Source organism: Apodemus sylvaticus, chromosome 1 (genome assembly GCF_947179515.1).
Source record: "Apodemus sylvaticus chromosome 1, mApoSyl1.1, whole genome shotgun sequence".
NCBI classification, from domain to species: Eukaryota; Metazoa; Chordata; class Mammalia; order Rodentia; family Muridae; genus Apodemus; species Apodemus sylvaticus.
Window position 1 is genome coordinate 193761613 of NC_067472.1, and position 18149 is coordinate 193779761.

General features: G+C 39.5%; 1 pseudogene; it reads left to right on the plus strand.

Annotated features, from left to right (window-relative positions):
• Window positions 1–12037: 12037 nt before the first annotated feature.
• LOC127668008 (etoposide-induced protein 2.4-like) lies at window positions 12038–12689 on the plus strand (annotated as a pseudogene).
• The last annotated feature ends 5460 nt before the right edge of the window (window positions 12690–18149 follow it).

The window sequence follows — 18149 nt, forward strand, 5'->3', positions numbered from 1 at the left end:
CAAGGGGCTTAAGGAATTTCCACCCCCATGGAAGAACAACAATATAAACTATCCAGTAGCCCCAGAGCTCCCAGGGACTTAACCACCAACCAAATTGTACATATGAATGGACCAATGGCTCCAACCACATGTATAGCAAAGAAAGGCCTGGTAGGAAATCAATGAGAGGAGAGGCACTTGGACATGTGAAGGGCCATTGCTCCAGGGAAGGGGAATGCCAGTTGAGGTCATTGGGCTTGGGTTGGTGGGTTAATGAGCATGGAGATGCAGAATATTGAAAGGGGATAACATTTGAGAAGAAAATAAAAAGTCTAATACAGATAAAATATTTGAACGCTTTGAAATTAATTTGGGAATCATGTAGTCTATAACCAATAAAACAAATTAGGAAATATTTCAAAGGGAATGTAAAAAAAAAAAAAAGCTGCCCAGGATCACTATGTTATATTTCACTTCCTGGTATTCTAATGTAGTCTGATAAGGGAAAACATCAGCATCACCTTGTGCTTGAAAATCCCACCTTCATATTTCTGCAAGAGCTCCAAGACTTGTTAGGGTAAACTAAGTTCAAAGAAGATTTGTCAAAAGAAAATCTCAACCACTGAACACTGACCTTGGCCTTGGAACTGAAGAGAGACTTGGAGAAAAGTTGGATGGGAAGATGGGAGCTGAAGAGCCGTGGTCCTTCCTTGTTGATTATTAAAGGATATCCATAGTTAGCCTCTAGCCAGGGTGAGTGGTCCCAGATGGGCACAGATTGAATCCACTTGGGATCTCCCTTGGTCTGAATCAAGCAGACAATCTCAACCAGCCAGTTTGTTCCTAGATGAAAAGAAAAAGTGACTTTTTTGCTCATTTCAACAGTTCTTGTGAAAAGGCATCAAGTAAAATAACTGCCCATACAATTTTGAGTGTTGCCCATTTTCAAGCACACAGACTTGTGGTGTTCATAATGCTCACATGATATAAGTACAAAGCATATTCACATAACCTATTCTAGATTTCATTTTGCAAAACTGATATCCTATAGTCAGTAAACAGCAACCTGCCAATGGAATATCTTCTCCAGCCCTAGGACACCATCATTCTATATTCTGGTGGAATGATTTTGACTATCAGAGGCATATTCTACAGTGCTCTAGCATCTGCCCTCTGAGACTTCATCATTTAATTTAATTCATTTTTATTGAGATGCATATATGCTGTAGTGTATTATTGAGTACTTCTTTTTGAGGTGAATAAATACCCTTGGGAACATTTATATTATATACTTGCATTTGTGTTTATGTGTTCATTTGTCAACAAATGCTTCTCTAGCTTCCTTTTCTGAGTTACACTCTGGTTGTTTTTTCTTGCATTTCCACTACTTTTGGATTTTTGTGTCATTGTGCTTTCAGTGTCAACAGCCTAATACTTACCCAATGTTCAGTGCTTCTTTCCACAACCCATTCCCAAACCACCATGATGTTGTTTTTTGGTGTCTTGAGTTTTCAGACTCCATTTCCTAGACAAGAGCCATGCCATTTCTACCTGTCAATCTCCTCTGCTCTGCATATCCTCACACATATGGCTTTAACTCTTGGTCTTATTCCCTCTGTTTATTCTCATCTCTCTCCCTCTTTTATATCTTACCCACATAGGGACACCAATGGTAGATTCTGCCTCAGGGTCCACTATCATTTTTCTGGTGTAAAAGATGATAACCTTTGTCCACTTATGTTGAACTGAATGGAACACATACAAATCTCTCATTTTACATGTTTGTAAAGAGAGCAGTTTACTCATCACACAAAATAAATGAGGATCAAACGGGTAACCTCCCTTCCATAATTCAGAATCAGTCTTACTGATGGCACTTACCTGACTTGGGGTACGTCAATATGATCAAGTCTTCTTCTTTCACCACAAACTTATTACGGATATTTTCCAAAGTTTCTTTTTTAACCACTTTGGTAGAAAAAGCTATTCCTTCAAACCAAGTATATTCTGACATCATCAACCTTGTAGGTGCTCTTGGGATTCCAGTTCTGGCTACCTCTTCAGCTTATAGCAAATGCTGTGTGGTAAGATTTATAGTGCAGGCAAAGAATCATTAACATTCTTTAGTTTGTTGTGAAACTATCTACTGATTAGAAATAAATAATGTAACCCATAGTCCAAGGTTACTTTATTGTGCAATTTTGAACTCTTACAAAGTACATTCTGCAGCATTTGTGAGCCTGAGTTCATGACTCCTAACCAGAAACTCAGTAAGATATAATAAGACATAGAAATGCAGGTTAATTTAAAATATTTTCTAATAATATTTAGCTTTCAGAATGATTTTAAATGTGCAGAAAAATGACTAAAATCACACAGAAACTCAGAAACTTTGCTTGGAAATTCTTTTTTTTTTTTTAATTGTGTTGATTTTGAGGAACTCATAGTATATTAACTGCCATTATTCTTAAATTCAAAGCCTTCCCTCCCTTTCCAATATTTATGATTTCTTCTTTAATATTTGTTGCTATTTATATGTGCACACATGCAAAGTCAAGAACTGAGTCCATTCACCTGTAATAATATGTGATGTTTCCTGAGGTCGGGTTTGAGATTGGAAATCAATGTGGGGTTTCACCTTCAAATACAGCTTTTTCTCCATCTCTTAGCAGCCATCGATTCATAGTAGAAGTACTTCTTCTAGAGTAAAAGCATATAGATTTTTCTCAAACCTCTTTTGTCTGTCTAGTAGTGCCATTATGGTGGGTTGGTTGGGTAGCTATCCTCTTAAAATCTCATGTGTCTAAGAGAGACATATTCTATCAGCCAGAATCTTGAGACAATGGGAGATTTCTCTATGCTCTTCTGTGATTTTTTCCCCTGAGAGTTAGGGTGAAAGGATTTATTGCAGATATATCAGTTGGGGTTGGGGACCTTATTGTTATTTTCCAAATTTTGGCCACTTGTGGAAATTTATGAGAGTCTCCATGTGTTGGAAAAAGAAGTATCTTTGACAAGGAGTGAGGTCTGCATTTGCCTGTGGGTATAAGGGCATGTATTTGGGAAGCACCTAGAAATTACTCTGGTTTACCGAACTGTCAGAAGTAAGACTTTTGTGGTTGTGTTTTTTCATGTCTCAGGAGGGTTCTATATGTTTATAGTACCGGACATGTCTTCCCTCTTTTTGAATAGGACTTAGGTCTAATTATATAACCTTTAATTTCCCCAAGATAAAAGTGCCACCATTGATGACCCATGGATGTCTTCACAGTCAAGTGATTCTTGTGTCTCACAGGCTTCATACATGCATAGTTTGAGTTCCTCTCCCTTGGCAGATGGAATAACATCTTACTTTTTGAAAATGTCATCACTGGGACAAGATATCCAGGTTATTCCAGCACAATTCCTCAAATTCTGTATCTGAAGTTCATTGTGGCTTCAGCAACACAATTTTACTTTCAAGTTCTGGAGACAACAAGGAAATCAATAGCTGATTGTGTTTTGGGGACATTCACAGATTCTTCTGACCAAATACTTAAGAGAAACTTCTCATGCATGATACTGGTGTTTTGTTATATAGTCCATAGTCCTTGGGGAGGTTATTATCATTCCAAATGGTACAATATCTTTAAACTACATATTAATGTTTCACACATATGTGTATATTATATGTGATTTTAGATAAATGTTGAATAATATGATTCTCTATGTCTTTTCAAACATTCTTGGTCTTATTTATCCCTCCTTCTCTTCTGTCACTCTGTATTAGATCTCTGTCCTGACTCCAAAATGCACACCCCATTTTTCCTATTTCTCTCTTTGTAGCTGTTCCAGTATGTAGAGTTCCTCTCCCAAATTGTCCCTTTTTACTTTCCTGGTAATGATGTTACTCCAGGTTATAAACACACATCTATAGATTCAAAGCCAGTACTTTACAAATACAGAGGTGGATGCTCTCATCCAACAATTGGACTGAGCACAAGGTCTGGGAACAGAGGAGCTAGAGAAGGTATACTAGGAGCTGAAGGTGCTTGCAGACCCATAAGAGGAATTACAGTGCAAACCATCAAGTAATCCCAGAGCTCACCAACCCAAGAGTACACTTGGGAGGACCCATTGCTCCATTTGAATGGGTAGGACATGGTGGCCTTGTTGGATATCAAAGGCAAGAGTGGCCCTTTCTTCTGAGAAGGCTAGATGCCCCAGTATTGGGGAATGTCAAGATAGGGAAGTGAGAGCGGGTAGGGTGGTGAGCAGGGGCAGAGGGAATGGGGTATTGGTTTTCAGAGTGGAAACTAGGAAAGGGGATAACATTTGAAATATGAATACAGAAAATATCTAATACAAACAGAGAGAAAAAGGAGAGAACATTTCACACTTGTATTTCTGGATCTGGGTTACCTTCTGTATTATAATCTTTTCTAGTTCACCTGTTTGCTTAAAATTTTCATTATTTCATTTATCTTCACAGCAAGTAGAATTAATTGTACATATGCACCACATATTCTATAGTTATTCATTGGCTCAAGGACTTTTAATTTCTTTTTGTTCTCTTGTTATTATGACTAGAACAATAATAAAAGTGAGTGACAAAGTCTTTAAGGTGTAAGATATCAAGCACTTTCAGCATAGGTAAAGGAATCTTGTATCTGTGCCACAAGATACATTTTTTACACTGATTTTCAGAGGGACTGCATTTATCTGCAACGCTACTAAGGGAGTGAGGGTCACACATTTCCCAAATTTTTACAATCATCTATCTCACAAGCATTTGTTGTCAGTCATTTGCTTGTTCATAGTATTTCTGACTAGATTTGATTAATTTTCCAAATAGTATAGTTTTTATTTCCTTAATTGCTAAAATTTTGACCAATTAACAAGGTACATCTTACCTATTTTGTTCTTTTTTTAAAAGCATGTTCTTTTATTGAAAAAGGAAGTAACAGCATTTTATGATAAAATTGAAGATACACATGGAAAATATTTCTTTTTTTAATATTTTTATTTTCTATATTCTTTGTTTACATTCCAAATGATTTCCCCTTTCCCAGATCCCCGCTCCCCATATGTCCCATAAACCTTCTTCTCTCCATCCCTTCTCCAATCACCTCCCTCCTTTTTCTCTGTCCTTATATTCCCTTCCCATCCTAGATCAATCCTTTCCAGGATCAGGACCCTCTCCATACTTCTTCATGGGAGTAATTTGTCATGCGATTTGTGCCTTGGGTATTCAGAGCTTCTGGGCTAATTAATATCCACTTAGAGATTGCATGCCATGTGTATTCTTTTGTGATTGGCTTACCTCACTTAGCATGATATTTTCCAGATCAAACCATTTGCCTAAAAATTTTATGAATTCATTGTTTTTAATTGCTGAGTAGTATTCCATTGTATAAATATACCACATTTTCTGTATCCATTCCTCCTTTGAGCGGCATCTGGGTTCTTTCCAGCTTCTGGCTATTATAAATAAGGCTGCTATGAACATAATGGAGCATGTGTCTTTATTGCATGCCAGGGAATCCTTTGGGTATACGCCCAGGAGAGGTATAGCAGGGTCCTCTGGAAGTCTCATGTCCAGTTTTCTGAGGAGCCTCCAGACTGATTTCCACAGTGGTTGTACCATCTTACAGCCCCACCAGCAGTGGAGGAGTGTTCCTCTTTCTCTACATCCTTGTCAACACCTGCTGTCTCCTGAATTTTTGACCTTAGCCATTCTGACTGGTGTAAGGTGAAATCTCAGGGTTGTTTTGATCTGCATTTCCCTAATGACTAATGATGTTGAACACTTCTTAAGGTGCCTCTCAGCCATCTGAATTTCTTCAGGTGAAAATTCTTCGTTAAGATCTGTACCCCATTTTTAATAGGGTTATTTGGTTCCCTGGGGTCTAACTTCTTGAGTTCTTTGTATATATTGGATATTAGCCCTCTATCAGATGTGGGGTTGGTGAATATCCTTTCCCAATTTTATGGTTGCCATTTTGTCCTTTTAACAGTGTCCTTTGCCTTACAGAAACTTTGTAATTTTATGAGGTCCCATTTGTCAATTCTTGATCTTAAAGCATAAGCTATTGGTGATCTGTTCAGGAACTTTTCCCCTGTGCCCATGTCCTCAAGGGTTCCCAGTTTCTTTTCTATTAGTTTCAGTGTGTCTTGATCCACTTGGAGTGAAGTTTAGTACATGGAGATAAGAATGGATCAATGCACATTCTTCTGCATGATGACCTCCAATTGATCCAGCACCATTCGTTGAAAAGGCTATCTTTTTTCCACTGGATGTTTTTGGCTCCTTTGTCAAAGATCAAGTGACCATAGGTGTGTGGATTCATTTCTGGATCTTCAATTCTATTCCATTGGTCCACTTGTCTGTCACTGTGCCAATACCATGCAGTTTTTAACACTATTGCTCTGTAGTATTGCTTAAAGTGAGGGATACTGATTCCCCCAGAATTTCTTTTATTGTTGAGAATAGTTTTAGCTATCCTGGGTTTCTTGTTATTCCAGATGAATTGGAGAATTGCTTTTTCTAACTCTGTGAAGAACTGAGTTGGGATTTTGATGGGGATTGCATTGAATCTGTAGATCACTTTTGGCAAGGTGGCCATTTCAACTATATTAATCCTGCCAATCCACGAGCATGGCAGATTTTTCCATTTTCTGAGGTCTTCTTCGATTTCCTTCTTCAGAGACCTGAAGTTCTTGTCATATAGATCTTTCACTTGTTTGGTTAGAGTCACACCAAGATACTTTATATTGTTTGTGGCTATTTTGAAGGGTGTCCTTTCCCTAACTTCTTTCTCAGCCTGCTTATCCTTTGAGTATAGGAAGGCAACTGATTTGTTTGAGTTGATTTTATAACCAGTCACTTTGCTGAAGTTGTTTTTCAGCTGTAGGAGTTCTCTGGTGGAGGTTTTCCGGTCACTTAAGTAGACTATCATGTCATCTGCAAATACTGGTAATTTGACTTCTTCCTTTCCAATTTGTATCCCCTTGACCTCCTTATGTTGTCTAATTGCTCTAGCTAGAACTTCAAGTACTATATTGAAAAGATATGGAGAGAGAGGACAGCCTTGTATAGTCCCTGATTTTAGTGGGATTGCTTCGGTTTCTCTCCATTTAGTTTGATGTTGGCTACCGGTTTGCTGTATATTGCTTTAATGATGTTTACCTATGGGCCTTGAATTCCTGTACTTTCCAATACTTTTAGCATGAAAGGATGCTGGATTTTGTCAAATGCTTTTTCTGCACCTAATGAGATGATCATATGGTTTTTTCTTTTGAGTTTGTTAATGTAGTGGATAACATTGATGGATTTCCTTATATTGAACCATCCCTGCATCCCTGGGATGAAGCCTACTTGATCATGGTGGATGATCATTTTGATGTGTTCTTGGATTCGGTTGGCAGGAATTTTTTTCTTTAATTCGATATATTTTTTTATTTACATTTCAAATGATTTCCCCTTTCCTAGCCCCCCACTCCCAGAAAGTCCCGTTAGCCCCTTTCTCTCCCCCTGTCCTCCCACCCACCCCTTCCCAATTCCCTGTTCTGGTTTTGCTGAATACTGCTTCATTGAGTCTTTCCAGAACAAGGGGACACTCTTCCTTTCTTCTTGTACCTCATTTGATGTGTAGATTATGTTTTGGGTAATCCAGGTTTCTAGGTTAATATCCACTTAATAGTGAGTGCATACCATGATTCATCTTTTGGGTCTGGGTTACCTCACTTAGTATGATGTTCTCTAGCTCCATCCATTTGCCTAAGAATTTCATGAATTCATTGTTTCTAATGGCTGGATAGTACTTCATCGTGTAGATATACCACATTTTTTGCATCCACTCTTCTGTTGAGCGATACCTGGGTTCTTTCCAGCATCTGGCAATTATAAATAGGGCTGCTATGAACATATTAGAGCATGTATATTTATTACATGGTGGGGAATCCTCTGGGTATATGCCCAGGAGTGGTATAGCAGGATCTTCTGGAAATGAGGTGCCCAGTTTTCGGAGGAACCACCGGACTGATTTCCAGAGTGGTTGGACCAATTTGCAACCCCACCAGCAGTGGAGGAGTGTTCCTCTTTCTCCACACCCTCTCCAACACCTGCTGTCTCCTGAATTTTTTTATCTTAGCCATTCTGACTGGTGTAAGTGAAATCTCAGGGTTGTTTTGATTTGCATTTCCCTAATGACTAATGAAGTTGAGCATTTTTTAAGATGCTTCTCCACCATCTGATGTTCTTCAGGTGAGAATTCTTTGTTTAACTCTGTACCCCATTTTTTAATAGGGTTGTTTGGTTTTCTGGAGTCTAACTTCTTGAGTTCTTTATATATATTGGATATTAGCCCTCTGTCTGATGTAGGATTGGTGAAGATCTTTTCCCAATTTGTTGGTTGCCGATTTGTTCTCTTGATGGTGTCCTTTGCCTTACATAAACTTTGTAATTTTATGAGGTCCCATTTGTCAATTCTTGATATTAGAGCATACGCTATTGGTGTTCTGTTCAGAAACTTTCTCCCTCTATCAATGTCCTCAAGGGTCTACCCCAGTTTCTTTTCAATTAACTTCAGAGTGTCTGGCTTTATGTGGAGGTCCTTGATCCATTTGGATTTGAGCTTAGTACAACGTGACAAGGATGGATCAATTCGCATTCTTCTGCATGATGACCTCCAGTTGAACCAGCACCATTTGTTGAAAAGGCTATCTTTTTTCCATTGGATGTTTTTAGCCTCTTTGTCGAGGATCAAGTGGCCATAGGTGTGTTAGGTCATTTCTGGATCTTCAATCCTGTTCCATTGATCCTCCTGCCTGTCACTGTACCAATAACATGCAGTTTTTAACACTATTGCTCTGTAGTATTGCTTGAGGTCAGGGATACTGATTCCCCCAGAATTTCTTTTGTTGCTCAGAATAGTTTTAGCTATCCTGGGTGTTTTGTTGTTCCAGATGAATTTGAGAATTGCTCTTTCTAACTCTGTGAACAATTGAGTTGGGATTTTGATGGATATTGCATTGAATCTGTATATTGCTTTCGGCAAAATGGTCATTTTAACTATATTGATTCTACCGATCCATGAGCATGGGAGGTTTTCCCATTTTTTGAGGTCTTCTTCCATTTCCTTCTTCAGAGTCTTGAAGTTCTTGTCATACAGATCTTTCACATGTTTGATAAGAGTCACCTCACGATACTTTATATTGTTTGTGACTATTGTGAAGGGGGTCACTTCCCTAATTTCTTTCTCAGCCTGCTTATCCTTTGAGTATAGGAAGGCCACTGATTTGCTTGAATTGATTTTATAACCTGCCACTTTGCCGAAGTTGTTTATCAGCTGTAGGAATTCTCTAGTGGAGTTTTTTGGCTCACTTAAGTAGACTATCATGTCATCTGCAAATAATGATAGTTTGACTTCTTCCATTCCAATTTGTATCCCTTCGATCTCCTTATGTTGTTGAATTGCCCGCGCTAGTACCTCAAGTACAATATTGAAAAGATAAGGAGAGAGGGGTCAGCCCTCTCTAGTCCCTAATTTTAGTGGGATTGCTTCAAGTTTCTCTCCATTTAGTTTGATGCTAGCTACCAGTGTACTGTATATTGCTTTTACTATGTTTAGGTATGGGCCTTGAATTCCTGTTCTTTCCAAGACTTTAAGCATGAAAGGATGCTGAATTTTGTCAAATGCTATGTCAGCATCCAATGAAATGACCATGTGGTTTTTTTCTTTGAGTTTGTTTATGTAGTGGATTGCATTGATGGATTTCCGTATATTGAACCAACCCTGCATTCCCGGAATAAAGCCTACTTGATCATGGTGGATGATCGTTTTGATGTGTTCTTGGATTCGGTTGGCAAGAATTTTATTGAGTATTTTTGCATCCAAAATTAAATCAGACCAAATAGATCATCTAAACAGTCCCATAATGCCTAAAGAAATAGAAGGATTCAGATAAAGTCTTCCAACCAAATAAAGCACAGGACCAGATGGTTTCAGTGCAGAATTCTATCAGACCTTCAAAGAAGGGTTACAAGCTTTTTGCATTTTCATTTTCTTTAACTGTTGAGTCCATGGTTTCTATGGTATCTTCAGCATCTGAGATTCTTTCTTCTATCTCTTGTATTCTGTTGTTGATATTTGCATCTATGTCCCCTGATTTCTTCCCAAGGCTTTCTATCTCCAAAGTTGTCTCCCTTTGAGTTTTCTTAGTTGTTTCTAATTCTAATTTTAGATCCTGGATGGTTTTGCTTAGCTCTTTCACTTGCTTGTTTTTGCTTTCCTGTAGTTCTTTAAGAGATTTTTGTGTTTCCCCTTCATGACCTCAGCCTGTTGAACAAAGTTCTCCTGTATTTCTTTAAGTGTTTTTTGCGTTTCCTCTTAATTGGCGTTTGTATTCTCCTGGATTTCTTTCAATGATTTTTGTGTTTCCCTTGCAGGGGCTTCTAACTTTTGATCCATTTTCTCCTGAATTTCTTTAAGTATGTCCTTCATGTGTTCCTGTACCAGCATCATGACCAGTGATTTTAAATCCAAATCTTGTTTTACTGGTGTGATGGTGTATCCAGGACATGCTGGTAAAGGAGAATTGGGTTCAGATGTTGCCATATTGCCTTGATTTCTGTTAGTGATGTTCCTGTGTCTGCCTTTTGCCATCTAGTTCTCACTGGTGTTAGTTGGTCTTGTCAATGCTGGACTCACCAGTGCAAGCTGCCCCTTCCCAGGTGGCCTCTGGTGCACAGCTTACCTCCTGCAGAGCACAGGGACAGGGTGTTGTTGCCCAGGCTGTTCAGATCCCAAAGCAGGCACCTGAAGGCTCCTGCTGGGGTCTGCTGGATTCACTGGAGCACACCGACTTCTCCCCGCTGGCCGCCCGGAAGCCCCTCTTGCCTCTTGCAGGACCTGGAGATGTGGTGTAGAAGCCCTGGCTGATCTGGATCCGGAAGCAGAGAGGTCTGAGGGCTACCGCCAGAGGCCTCCGGACTGGAGCCTAAGCTCTGTGCCACAGGAGCAAGCTGTGCTGTGATCTCCCAGACTGCCTCCGGGTGTACACCAGGTCTCCCGCACTTCCTGGAGATCGAGTGCTGTGGCCCAGGCTGTTCAGATCCCAAAGCAGGCACCTGAAGGCCCCTGCTGGGGCCTGCTGGATTCACCGGAGCACACCAACTTCTTGTCAAATATTTTAAATGAGAAATAAAATCCAGATAAAACTAGGGTACTTTTATTTATGTCTGTCTCCAAAATTTATCATTTCATAATCCTCTAGGAGGTAAAAGTCCAGGGTTAGTCTTATTCTCTTACTATGTAATTTTAGAGATCAGCAGTCTGTAGTGAAGAAGAAATTATTCGGAAAAGCAATGCTCTCCTATTGGTAAATGACTGGAGAAAGTAAGAATAATCCTACTTGCACCTTCCAATTCCTAAGTCCATTATCAGAACCCAGTTCTCCCACTAGAGCAAGCCATCATGACCAACACACTTAAAAACCAGGATGCTGACCCTAAATCCTATCTCAGGAAGATAGAGTCTTTTAACTAGCATACAAATGACATAAAGAAATAACAAGCTTCACAGGTAGACAGGCAGAAGCCCTTAAGGAGGAAAAAGTAAATCCCTTTAAAAAATACAGGAAAACACAGTTAAACGGGTGAAAGATTGAACAAAGTACTGGCCCAGGCTTGCAGACCCACAGGAAGGACAAGCTCCAGCCTGAAACCACTGAACCCACTAACACTAGAGATAACCAGATGGCATAAGGCAACTACAAGAACCCTACCAACAGAAAGCAAGGCTATGTGGCATCATCGGCAACCAGTTCTCACATTACAGAAGACCTGAATATTCCAAAAATCCAGAAAAGCAAGATTTGGATTTAAAATATCATCTCATGATGTTGATAGAGGACTTATGAAGGGCATAAATAACTCCATTAAAGAAGACTAGGAGAGGGGCAGCCCTGGCTTCCTGAGTGCAGCCATGTGCAGAACAGGTGAACTGAGCTTCAGTGTATGAGTTTCTGGCTGGATATGTGGCAGTATGATGGAGGGGTTCCCCCATGATTACTGATTTGGGGGCATTTCCCTCTCTGTAATTGATAGTCTGGGCAGTGAAGAGATGATTGACAGTGTCAAACAATTCTGCTGGTCCTTGACAGGGAAATCAAAGACTCCATCTGAGGCATCTGTACATCTCAAAGCTACAAGCTCAGATCCAGCAGGAGAGGAGCAGATTCAAAGAAGTGCAAGTAGCCTTTTGGCTTATAGGGTACCCCTGAGTGTAGAGCAGAAGCAAGTGAGTGAGCCATGTATTGTTATTTGAATTTTCCAGTGTTGTGCTTGGAATGGTGGAATATTCTGTTTCACTCTCCTCTAGTATTATTGAGAGTTTATTCCTGTGCTACAGTCAGTAACTGTCCATGCTATTGGTGATCCATCACTACATGAAGATGTTTGGTCATGGCTGGAATTCTTCCTCTCATCAATTTTAAGTGCTCTTTGGTTGCTTCCCCTGTTTGTGCTTGGCAAAGTTGTGAATGCCATTTGGTTTCAACATATAGCTGACTTGGCATTTGAGGTATCGGGGAAGAAACCTCATCCAATCAACAGTGTCAGCAAAATAATTGTTGACATGCTCTTCAGCCTTTTGCTACAGTCCCTGTTCCTTATTCAGGGTTTGTTTGTACCTCTCTTCCCAATCCATTTTTTCGTACTCTCTCTGTAAGGATTCTGTCTAAGCTCCACCCTACAGTTACCTGGAGATAGCCAGGTATGCCTGTCCCCATAGTTACCAGGTAACAGGCAGGTAGATCTGGCCTACTATAACAGGGACTTCCTGCCTCTTCTCTCTCTCTTATCTTTTTACTTTCTTATTTCTCTTTCTTGGTTCCTGCCTTCCTTCCCTTTCTCCCCATTCCCTTCCCCCCTCTCTCTAAGTGGTCATGGCTGGCCTCTACTTCTCTATTCTGTATTCTCTCTGCCTTTCTCTGCTTATATTACCCTCTTAACTCCCCTCCACACACCCTAAATAAACTGCATTCTATAGTATACTGACAAGTGTGTGTTACCTCAGGAGGAAGGGATCCCTTGGCAAGGGCTTGCTAATGTATCCTCATCCCCCACACCTCAGCACACACCCCATATAAAATATTCTTTTCCACTTTATCTTTTTATAAACACATCATATTGTACTTTGTGACTTCGATTTAGAAAATCTGTGGGTTTGCATCCCACCTCAGTTACCACAAGAGATCCACACTTGCTAACTCAGATATGGTATGCCACCATTCCTTCCCTTCTGCATGGTCCCAGGAAAGAGTTCTTGAGCTTGGAACTATCACTGTGTTGTCCTTGAGGATTTAAAAATTAAAGCTACTTCAGTTTCAGCACTGGCTGAAGTCATGTTGTAATGCATCATGTATCTTATTGCTTTTTCTTTTCACTTACTGCCCTTCCTGATCTGCTCCTTAGCTCTGCACCCAGAATTCAGCCTAAAAAGTGGGTCTGTGCAACTTGTGACCTGACAGAGGCCTTGTCTGTTACATTTGACACAGTCAAACAGACCCCAGCCATCCACTCAGGTCCACATTACCTAATACCAGACTGTGGAATCTCATAAACACACACAGGAATATTGATTGTTAAAGAATTTCTCCAGTCAGCAGTAGCTCGTCTAATTTCCCAGGTGGTCATCACCAGTTTTATTCTGGGAACTAAGTTGTGGACATTTCACAGCCAATGGTCCTTATGACCAGCCTCCCAGCTGACATATGAGATAGGACACCAACTCTTGAGTGACCATACCCCTAGAAGGCTTCTCTTGCTCCCCTCCCTCTTAGAGCTCTTGCAGCCCTTTAAGAAACACCTCTGCCTAGGATAGGGAAGTTTGACAGTATGTCTAGGACTTACTGTGTAGCTGCTAGTGGGAATTCATGAAGATTTAGGCCTCTAGCATGACTGAAATTTTTAGTTAATGAATTATCCGCAGGGTGTCAGTATGAATAATCCAATAACTCCCCAATGTGTACTTTGATACCTTTGAATGTATATTTTAAGGGATCTTCACACATACTGCCAACAGTCTGGTAAATGGAAAAGGTGCACTATGGCCAAGTGTTTACCTATCTATTCTTCCACATCAGTGACCTGTTCTCATGGCCTGCATGTTCAGTTTGAGTCACAGGCCTATACCTGCCTGGGACAAAATGGTAATCAACAGATTAGGAAAGGATCTTTGCCAAGACTACATCTGATGAAGGACTAATATCCAATATATACAAAGAATTCAAAAAGTTAGACTCTTAAGAACCAAATAGCTCTGTTAAAAATGGGATACAGTGCTAAAAAAAGAATTCTCCACTGAGGAATAATGAATGGCTGAGAAGCACCTAAAGAAATGTTCAACATCATTAGTCATCAGAGAAATTAAAGTCAAAAGAACACTGAGTTTACTTCTCACACCAGTCAGAACGGCTAAAATGAAAAACTCAGGTGGCAGCAGATGCTGGCAAGGATTTGGAGAAAGAGGAACGATCTTCTTCTATTGGTGGGATTGCAAGCTTTTACAGCTGGTCTGGAAATCAGTCTGGAGCTTCCTCAGAAAATTTGACATTTTGCTACCTGAGGACCCACCTATACAACTACTAGACTTATACCCCAAACATGTTCCAACATGTAATTAGAACACATGCTTCACTATGTTCATAGCAGCCTTACTCATATTAGCCTGTACCTGGAAAGAACCCAGATGTCCTTCAATAGCAGAATTGATACTGAAAAATGTGGTACATTTACACAAACATTTACTACTCATGTAGTAAACTCTATGAATTCATGAAGTTCTAAGGCAAAATTATTATAATTCCACTTTCAAGTAATATAGAAATATTTTATTCCTACCATTTTATCTGCATTATTGTCCATGAAATTGTCAATTTTAACATGTTTTTCTATATATTTCTTGAATTTTATCAGAAGTATTTTCCATATAGAACTTCAATCTTATCAGAATATGACTTCAATTCCACTTTCAATATTACACATATTTTGTCTACCATGTTAACTGTATATTTTTCCATGAAATAGTCAATTTTAAAGTTTTTCTATATATTTCTGCAATTTTATCAGAAATCTTTTCCATAAAAATCTTCAATTTTATCAGAAAATGTTTATAATTTCACTTTCAATCAACTTAGATATATTTTATACCTACTATTTTGTCTGAGTAGTTTTTCATGATAATATTCAATTTTAACATGTTATTCTAATTTTTCTACAATTTTATCAGAAATATTTTCTACACAAATCTCTAATTCTATTATGAAATATTTCTACTTTCTTTTTCATTTAATTTAACAATGTTTTCTTTTTTTTTTTTTTTTTTTTTTTTTTGGTGATCTCTCTCAGGCATTGCTGCTGGAGCAGATTAATGATTCAATCACCACCCTAGAGAAGAACTTAGAGATGTAGATTGTTAGCAAAGGCCACCACCCTTAGAAAACATTTGGAAAAATAAAATTGTTAGTGAAGCTAGGTTGAGGGTTTTTTTTTTTTTTTTTTGGCTTTTTTTTTTTTTTTTTTGGCTTTTTGGTTTTTTTGAGACAGGGTTTCTCTGTATGGTCCTGGCTGTCCTGGAACTCACTCTGAAGACCAGGCTGGCCTCAAACTCAGAAATCCCTCCTGCCTCTGCCTCCCAAGTGCTGGGATTAAAGGCATGCGCCACCACTGCCCAGCGGTTGAGATGTTTTTACTGCTGGCTCTGATGTAGAAAATCTTAGGGAACCATGTGAAGTTCAGAAAGGCATGTTCTTTTTTTTTATATATATATATATACATTTTTTATTCGATATAATTTATTTACATTTCAAATGATTTCCCCTTTTCTAGCCCCCCCCTCCCCGAAAGTCCCATAAGCCCCCGTCTCTTCCCCTGTCCTCCCTCCCACCCCTTCCCAGTTCCCCGTTCTGGTTTTGCCGAATACTGTTTCACTGAGTCTTTCCAGAACCAGGGACCACTCCTCCTTCCTTCTTGTATCTCATTTGATGTGTGGATTATGTTTTGGGTATTCCAGTTTTCTAGGTTAATAACCACTTATTAGTGAGTGCATACCATGATTCACCTTTTGAATCTGGGTTACCTCACTTAGTATGATGTTCTCTAGCTCCATCCATTTGCCTAAGAATTTCATGAATTCATTGTTTCTAATGGCTGAATAGTACTCCATTGTGTAGATATACCACATTTTTTGCATCCACTCTTCTGTTGAGGGATACCTGGGTTCTTTCCAGCATCTGGCAATTATAAATAGGGCTGCTATGAACATAGTATAGCATGTATCCTTATTACATGGTGGGGAATCCTCTGGGTATATGCCCAGGAGTGGTATAGCAGGATCTTCTGGAAGTGAGGTGCCCAGTTTTCGGAGGAACCACCAGACTGATTTCCAGAGTGGTTGTACCAATTTGCAACCCCACCAGCAGTGGAGGAGTTTAACAATGTTTTCATATCTACTATTTTACTCTTTAATTTTTCATAAAAATTGTCAATTTTAATGTGTTTTCCTTTATGTTTTTTCAATTTTGTCAGAAATATTTTCCATGTAAATCTTCAATTTTATCATAATATGTTTTTATTTCCTTTTTCAATAAAAATTCAAAGAAACGATGAATTCATGAAATTATTAGGCCATTGGATGGAACTAGAAAATGTCATATTGAGTGAGGATCCAATTTCAAATGAACACTCATCGTATGCCCTCATTCATAACTGGATATTAGCCCAGAAGTTCTGAACACTCAAGATATAATTCACAGACCACATAAAGCTCAAGAAAAAGGAAGAGCAAAGTGTGGCTTCTTTGGTCCTTCTTAGAAAAGGGAACAAAGTAGTTATGGGAAAAAATATGGAGACTAAGTGCAGGGCAGAGACTGAAGGAAAGACCATCGAGAATCTCCTACCTGGGAATACATCTGAGAGACTGTCACCAAACTCTAACACTAATGCCGATGCTAAGAAATACTTGCTGAAAGGAGGCTGATATAGCTGTGTACTGAGAGGCCAGGCCAGACCCGTACAAATGCAGAGGTGAAATGGAAAGGAAGGTCAGTTTGACTTCTGGCATTTCCTCTTTTAATTTTTGTGAGGCTGGTGAGCAAGTGCATATCTACAAGTCTTGTTGATGCACGAGGGTGTTTTATCCAGATGGGGGAACATGGACCTGATTCGTCTCATGGGGAACAGAGGATTGTACTTCCCATATCTTAGGTGGATCTTGGTATCTTTTGGAGAAAGGAGGCAGAGCCTATCTTGGTGGGAGACCCCCACATAGTGTATATTGACCCAATGACCAACACCAACACCTATGTAAATCAGGTATGCTTCACGGGGGACTCAGAAGCAGACAATTGGGTCCTCCCATTTCAGTGCTTTGCCTTACACCCCTTTCAGGTGCCCACACTGAGTTCATGCTATGCTGAACCAGTGTGCATAGATCTGAGTTTTTATGCATTCCACATGGGGGCAATGTCATCAAATGGCTCAGGCAGGCCTCTATCAGTCAAATCAAGTTGATAATAATGTTCTGGTATGGTTTTCAATGCCACAAAGTCAACCAGTTGTCTAAGAACTCCTATACACAAGCAAAGGCCCAACAAGGGGCATCAGGAGGGAAAACATGCCACCAAACAGTAGCAGCTCTAGAAAATTTCTGTCTCTGATGATCGTCTCTCAGCTTATGGAGTTTATTCACCTGTAATTCTATTAGGCCAGATTCATTATCATAATATCAACATTCTTCCATAAGAAAAAGGCAGGTTCTACCCTTCTCTGTTGTGAGAAGGTCTAAGGCATGGCAATTCTGCAAGGCAACCTGGACAAGTGAAGTTATTTGACCTTACAGAGAAGCCAAAGTTTTAGCGGAAGCCTCTATAGCTAATTGAAATTCTTTAGCTAACTTATTGGTGATTACAATAGAATATCCCAATGCCACCTCAGAGGTAGTCAGGGAAAGGCAGACTACAAAGGGAATGCACATTTCTCTCTTCTGAAATGTTCAGAAGACATCAAAAATTTTGCAGAGGAATGTTGTGTCTGTAGATGTCTGTAGTGACAGCATTAGATGGAGGTGTATAAATGTGTCAAGGACCCTGGACATTCAATGATCAGCATATCTCATTAACCACTCTGG